The sequence below is a fragment of the Mesoplodon mirus genome (genome assembly GCF_964341445.2).
Source record: "Mesoplodon mirus genome assembly, chromosome: 5".
In the NCBI taxonomy this organism is placed as follows: Eukaryota; Metazoa; Chordata; class Mammalia; order Artiodactyla; family Ziphiidae; genus Mesoplodon; species Mesoplodon mirus.
In genome coordinates this window covers 55,640,392-55,646,656 of record NC_138980.1, presented here as the reverse complement: position 1 = coordinate 55,646,656, position 6,265 = coordinate 55,640,392, and the positions used below count along the sequence as shown (strand labels likewise).

Below are 6,265 nucleotides of genomic sequence, written 5' to 3'. Positions count from 1 at the left end.
TTCGGCGCTTTTCACGGCTGCAGTTGATCCATGGCTGGGCACCTGCAATGGCCTCGCCAGAACCGCTTTCTCCTGAATCTTTGATGGTGGCTCCCACCAGGCCCGTGGTCATCCCTGCCGGTGATCCTTCGGCGCTTTTCACGGCTGCAGTTGATCCAAGGGGGGCACCTGCAATGGCCTCGCCGGATCCGCTTTTTCCTGGATCCTTGACCGTGGCTCCCACCAGGCCCGTGGTCATCCCTGCCGCTGATTCTTCGTAGCTTTTCACGGCTGCAGTTGATCCATGGAGGCCACCTGCAATGGCCTCACCGGATCCGCTTTCTCCTGGATCCTTGATGGTGGCTCCCGCCAGGCCCCTGGTCATCCCTCCTGCTGATCCTTCGGCGCTTTTTGTGGCTCCAGTCACGTCACGAAGCTTGTGAAGCCCAGCCTCATCCTGATCCCTTTCTCTGTGGAGCTCTGTGGTCTGAGCTCAGGGGAGGAGAATCAGGTAAGTTAGAGATGACAGAAAGTGAGATCTGAACTGTCTGCTCCTCTCTCATCCTGCAGCTGAGCAACTCAAGGGCTTATACTTAGAATAACCTTTGAAATCACCCAGTCTAAGCTCCCATTGGATGCAAGATCCCATCTACTGCACCGCTGTCAAACGGCCACTCCATTTTACTTGAACAGTCCCAGGGTCAGGGAAAGCACTGATACCATTCTCCTTGATATACACTTTAATTTTATACCCTTGTGCTTCTCTCTCTGCAGGACAGACTCCTAGAAGTGGGGTTCCTGGGTCAAGGGGTGCACACCTTCTGCATTTTGGTGACTACACGGGTTGGGCTGATTTGAATCAGCATGTCGGCGTCACGGGGAGACACAATGAAGGAAGGGCTTCCTAACTGTGAATGATGTTCCACAATTGATGAGACTACCTGGGCTGGGGTAAGTGTTCAAGAAGAGACCAGACAATCAGGATGCTGTAGGAGGGATTACAGCCCTGGTGATGAGACCAGTGCAGCTGATATGATACCTAAGGTCTCTCTGAAATTCAGCCCTGTGGGACAAGGTGGAGAAGCACTCGGAACCTCTCCAGTGTGGTGAATCCCATAGTGATAGCTCGTTTGTCCCTGACCCTTTTCAACAATAGAAGGTATTTCCCAGGTGAGTCTCAGAGAGCACCAAAGGCTATGAAGGACCAGCTTTGCCCTGCTCTCCCAAAGCACCCTGCCCCGTGTTCTTGAGTCTCTGTGGGTGCTTCCCACTAGGATCTTGGCATCCTCTGTAGTCGCTGCATCTCCAGTTTGGAGCATCGGGGTACTGCTGTAACTGTCTACCGGTGGTCTCAGGATATAGACGAGCTTTTCCCAATGGGCAAAGAGGTCTTTTTGTGCATCGGAAGAGGGGCACAGCTGCAGATAGAAAGTCCGGCCGGTAGCAAGATTCAGGCACAGCTGCTGTTTCTCCCGGTTGTGGATGGAGATCTTGACAAAGTTCAAGGGAAGCAGCCTGGTGAGCTCTGGGGTCTTCACGGGCTTGCAACCTCTCCCCTTGGTGATCCCGGCGCATCTGACATGCTCTTCACAGACTTTCGTTGTTCGGGCCAGCAGCATGACGTCAGGTAGTGGGAAGAGGGGGCTGGTGGATGCGACACCCACAGTCACCCTTTGGACGCGGTTGTGTAGGTCAATCAGTTCTCCTTTCTTGCTGACCTGGAGAAAGTCGCTCTCCAACATGGGAGCGTACTTGAAAATGTCATACTCTCCTCCCTCGTACAGTTGTCGTTGCAGGACCCCCATGGAGGTCCTCAACACCCCCACTGAACGGTAGCTATTGGCCATGTAATGAGGTAAACTCTCACTGCTCATGGCTCTCTCCGTTCAAGACAGAGCCACCAGCCACAAATTGAGTCTCGGAGAGAGAGAGGGAACGAAAGCAACTCGTCACCTCCCTGCAGGACTCTGCCAGAGTCTCTTGGCCCGACCATATTTATACCGCAAGTCCTTTGTGACCCGTCACCATCACATCGCACACCCCTTTGTTGAGCCTCCAAGTCCCCACCCCCTTGGGGCAGGCTCACCAGCCTCCCCCTAAACCAACCACCATGTCCATAGGGAACAGGCTGACCCTGCCAGGGTATAGGTGTGGGTAGGCTGGCTAGTCTTTGTAATCAAAAGGTTGAGAAAACCCTCCTGCTTTTGTAAATATCTGGGTGGTTTCCAGTCTTGTTGTTGTTACAAATCTCCCTGCAGGGATCATCTTCGTGCTTCTGCTGAATGATGTCCTGGGGATAAAATCCTGGAAGTGGACTGTGTACTTGCTAAGGGCAGGCATCCTATGGGAATTGCTGTTCTCTGTGCCCCCAGCGTATATAACACAGTGCTGGCAGGAACTTAGAAAGAGTGCTGCTACCTGTCAGAGTCCCATTGGTACTGTCATTTCCAGGATATGGAGAATTTTCTCACCCATTTTCTCTTTTCAAGGAGGCTAACTTTTGTTTATATTTATATTTATATTTATATTTTTTACAGTTTTAGAAACTTTTTATTGTGAAATATAACACACATTCATGAAAGTGCAGAAAGCATAAATATAGCTTAATGAGTAACAAGAAAGTGAACACCCTTGTAGCTGCCACCCAGAGCAAGAAATAGAACCCTGCCAGCCCCTCTTCTGCATGCTCCCTCCCCACAAAGGTAACCCAAACTTGGTTTGTATTTTTTTTCTTTTCCTTCTTCTTTTTTATTGATGTATAGTTGATTTACAATGTTGTGTTAATTTGTGTTGCGTTAATTTCTTCTGTTAATTTCTGATTCAGTTTTTTGTATACATACATTCTTTTTCCTATTCTTTTCCATTATGGTTTATCACAGGATACTGAATATAGTTCTCTGTGCTCTACAGTAGGACCCTGCTGTTTATCCATCCTGTAGTTTGTATCTGCTAATCCCAAACTCCCAATCCTTCCCTCCTTGACCCCTGCTTTTTTTTGTTTTTTTGTTTTTTTTTTTTTTTGCGGTACGCGGGCCTCTCACTGTTGTGGCCTCTCTCGTTGCGGAGCACAGGCTCCGGAGCCATGGCTCACGGGCCCAGCTGCTCCGCGGCATGTGGGGTCCTCCCGGACCGGGGCACGAACCCGTGTCCCCTGTGTCGGCAGGCGGACTCCCAACCACTGCGCCACCAGGGAAGCCCGAAGCTGAGCTCTTGAACTGGAGTGACCCTTCCGAGAGGGTCTGTGTTGGGCTACGATGGCCTGACCTTCACACTCCACATCAATCATTTCTTGCCGTGCACCTCGGGTGAGGAACCCAGGCAATTTCCAAACTCACTGCCAGCTGAAGGCTTTCTGTGGGATGCACCCCCAGCAGCTGGGGCCACAAGTCCTTCGTTGAAGAAATGCACCCCACGTGGATATTTCAAATGGAACGGTGTCTTTCAAAGCATACCCTCCAATCTCCTCATTATATAGATCCTGTGGCCCAAAATAGGAAGTAACATAAAGTCCCATATTAACAACCCCCCCAGCCAAATACTTCTTTTCACAGAAGCCACAGTACCCTCCACAAAGTGCACATTTGATCAGGCCACTCCCCTATTGAAAACATATCATGGCTTTGCCTCACTCCAAGGTCAGAAATCAAAATCCTTTAAATGGACCTCAAAGCCTTGCATGGCGTGGCCCCTGCTGTGTTCCCCAGCATCACATCACGCTTGCTGTGCCAGCCACGACACTGCCTTCAATATGCCTCCCACCATAGCACATCTTCAACAATCCTGTGAATGACCTTATTTTGCTGTAGGGAAAAAAACCCTTTCTAGTATGTATGTGTGTTGCCAGACTTGAAGTTTGGGACATTGGTTCGTTTGTAATCAACCATCCATTGCCTAATTGCACTTGCAGCTGCAGAATTGCTACCACGGTGATGAATATTGCTGTCCAAACTATTGGCCTTGATCTGATAGGGTGTACTGACTTGATACCCAAATTGATGTCTCCCTCCAGAGGAAGATGCCTGTTGCTTTGAAATACGTAGGTATCTGTGCATGTGCCTCTTGATGAACTGTCAAGATAGAAAAGGAAATCCAGAGCAAGTGCCAGGCGGGGCACGTTGCGGTGGGCAAGTCCCCACCTCCACTTTACTACTTCACTGGAGGTGTAAACTGTGTAAACCGTGGGTCTGCTCAGCGAACGCCCTGCATAGTGGACTGACTAGGTTCACGTTAAAGAAGTCCTTTGGGGTGAGGGAGTGAGAATGCGTAATACAGGCTAAGAAAGACAAAAGGTAAAGCCAAGGGTACAGAATCCTAAGATGAAGCTGTTTGAAGTAGGCTGATTCAGCCTCTGGCAGAGTGAAAATCTGGGGCTCTGAGGCAAAGGCTTTGGAAAGAGTTCCCCTTTATCTCCCTCCTCTACCCCGTAACTCCTCACATTTCCAGAAGGCTTCCCCCAAATCCCTCTCAGGTCTTAGAGAACATGGCTCTTTCTCTCCTCTTACCAAGACCCACTGCTTCAAGAGTGAACTCCAAGGACACATTGATCCCCACAATCTATTGGTCTTTGTGTATCGGAAATCACAAGATGGGATTTTCCAGCCACCCACCAGAGCAACTGAGAAGGGCTTCCTCTCATCCTCCCAAGCTACCACTCCTCCCAGAATCCGTATCTTATTTCTCACCTCCTCCACCTCTACCACTTAATTTGCTCTGCAGAGAAAGTCCCTAAGTTTTACTGGAAACCCAACTTCCATCCTAGTAGACCCTGTTGTCACAGAAGGGAATGAGCAGAGAATTGCAAGGCTAGCAGATGACTCCCCGGTTCATACAAAGACACATGGGGCTTCCCTGGTGGCGCAGTGGTTGGGAGTCCGCCTGCCGATGCAGGGGACACGGGTTCGTGTCCCTGTCCGGGAAGATCCTACATGCCGTGGAGCCGCTGGGCCCGTGAGCCATGGCCGCTGAGCCTGTGCGTCCGGAGCCCGTGCTCCGCAATGGGAGAGGCCACAGCAGCGAGAGGCCCGCATACCGCAAAAAAACAAAAAAAACCCCAAAACAAAAAACACACATGGTTCTCAGAGGCATTCTTCTCAAATCCAACGGTTGTTAACTGTTATCAACAGTTACTCTAATCCAACTGTTATCAACTGTTGTTAACAATTTAATGATTTTCATGGACTCATGAAATTTATTTACAACTTTTTTTTAAATTGGAAAGACGTTTTTATGATGGACATTTAAAAATGCATAATCTCAGTATGAAATGAGATTTCATAATCTCATTTATGATTTTTTTATTTTTAGAATCGCTTTCCACATGCATACATAATTTGCATAGTTCATCAGTACAGAGCATTTTGGATTATTCTGTTATTCCTTAACAATATATCTAAACCTTTCTTGTGTTCCTGAATAGTGAGTATTTATGTCCCTTAGTTTCTTTATGTTATAGTTCTTGAAAGATATCTTTCAGACTTTGTCATCCATCTCTTGTGCATATATTGAAAGGAAAACAACAGTGAAACAAATTGGTTGAGATATTTCTAAGGCAGTGACTGCCACTTGGCTGACAGCAGTATAAAAATCATCCTGATGTCAGAGATGTTAAAATAAAATGGAAACGATAATACATTCCCATGGACATACCGCTTTGCATAATAGCTTTTCCTCCCAGACCATCCCTCCCTTCTTTTTACCCTACAGAAATCCAGTATTGTGAATTTTGTGTTTATCGTGTCCTTGTTTTTTTCTCCCCTTTTAGCAAATGTGTGCTAAACATGGAAGCCAACCGGGGCTTTGTCTGCCTCTCAATGGTCATGTGTGAGCCTTGTTTCTGAACCAGGAATGACTCTGAAGCTCCTAAAGCAGGAGAGGATCTTACTGGATGTCTTACTTAGAGTCCCTGAACTGGTGGCGGACTGGCTGTTCCTCAGTTTGCGAGCTGTCCTCCCGTCCTTCGTCAGCTTTGGAGTTTCCATGGCCAGATGAGGACCAGTGGGAGGATGATTTCTGGGTCTTGTCCCCTCCTGTCCTGTGGTGACCTTCACGTGTCCTGCGGTGATGGGAACTTTTCCTCGATGAAGACGTGTCCTTCTTTTCTTTTTTTCTCTCCAGGCTTCATCCCTGGGGTGGAAGCCCTTCTGGCTTCCATCCCGTTCAGACATGTAGCCTTCGGTCTGCAAGGTGGAGACCACAGGGTCTGCGACCTTCCCTTCAGCTCTTCCAGCAGCAGGCTTGCTGGTTGTGACTGCAACTGGCAACACCATGCTCATGCTGCTCTCTGGAC

The 6,265-nt window shown here is 48.6% G+C and overlaps 1 long non-coding RNA gene across 2 annotated transcripts; it reads left to right on the top strand.

Moving 5' to 3' along the window:
* Window positions 1–363: 363 nt before the first annotated feature.
* LOC309805575 lies at window positions 364–6,169 on the top strand. Of its 2 annotated transcripts, none has more exons than XR_014294265.1 (4): window positions 364–490; window positions 754–930; window positions 2,517–2,681; window positions 5,741–6,169. It is a non-coding gene; the product is annotated as an uncharacterized lncRNA (long non-coding RNA). The 2 variants fall into 2 exon arrangements; XR_014294266.1 differs by having other exon boundaries at window positions 2,517–4,015.
* Window positions 6,170–6,265: the final 96 nt, after the last annotated feature.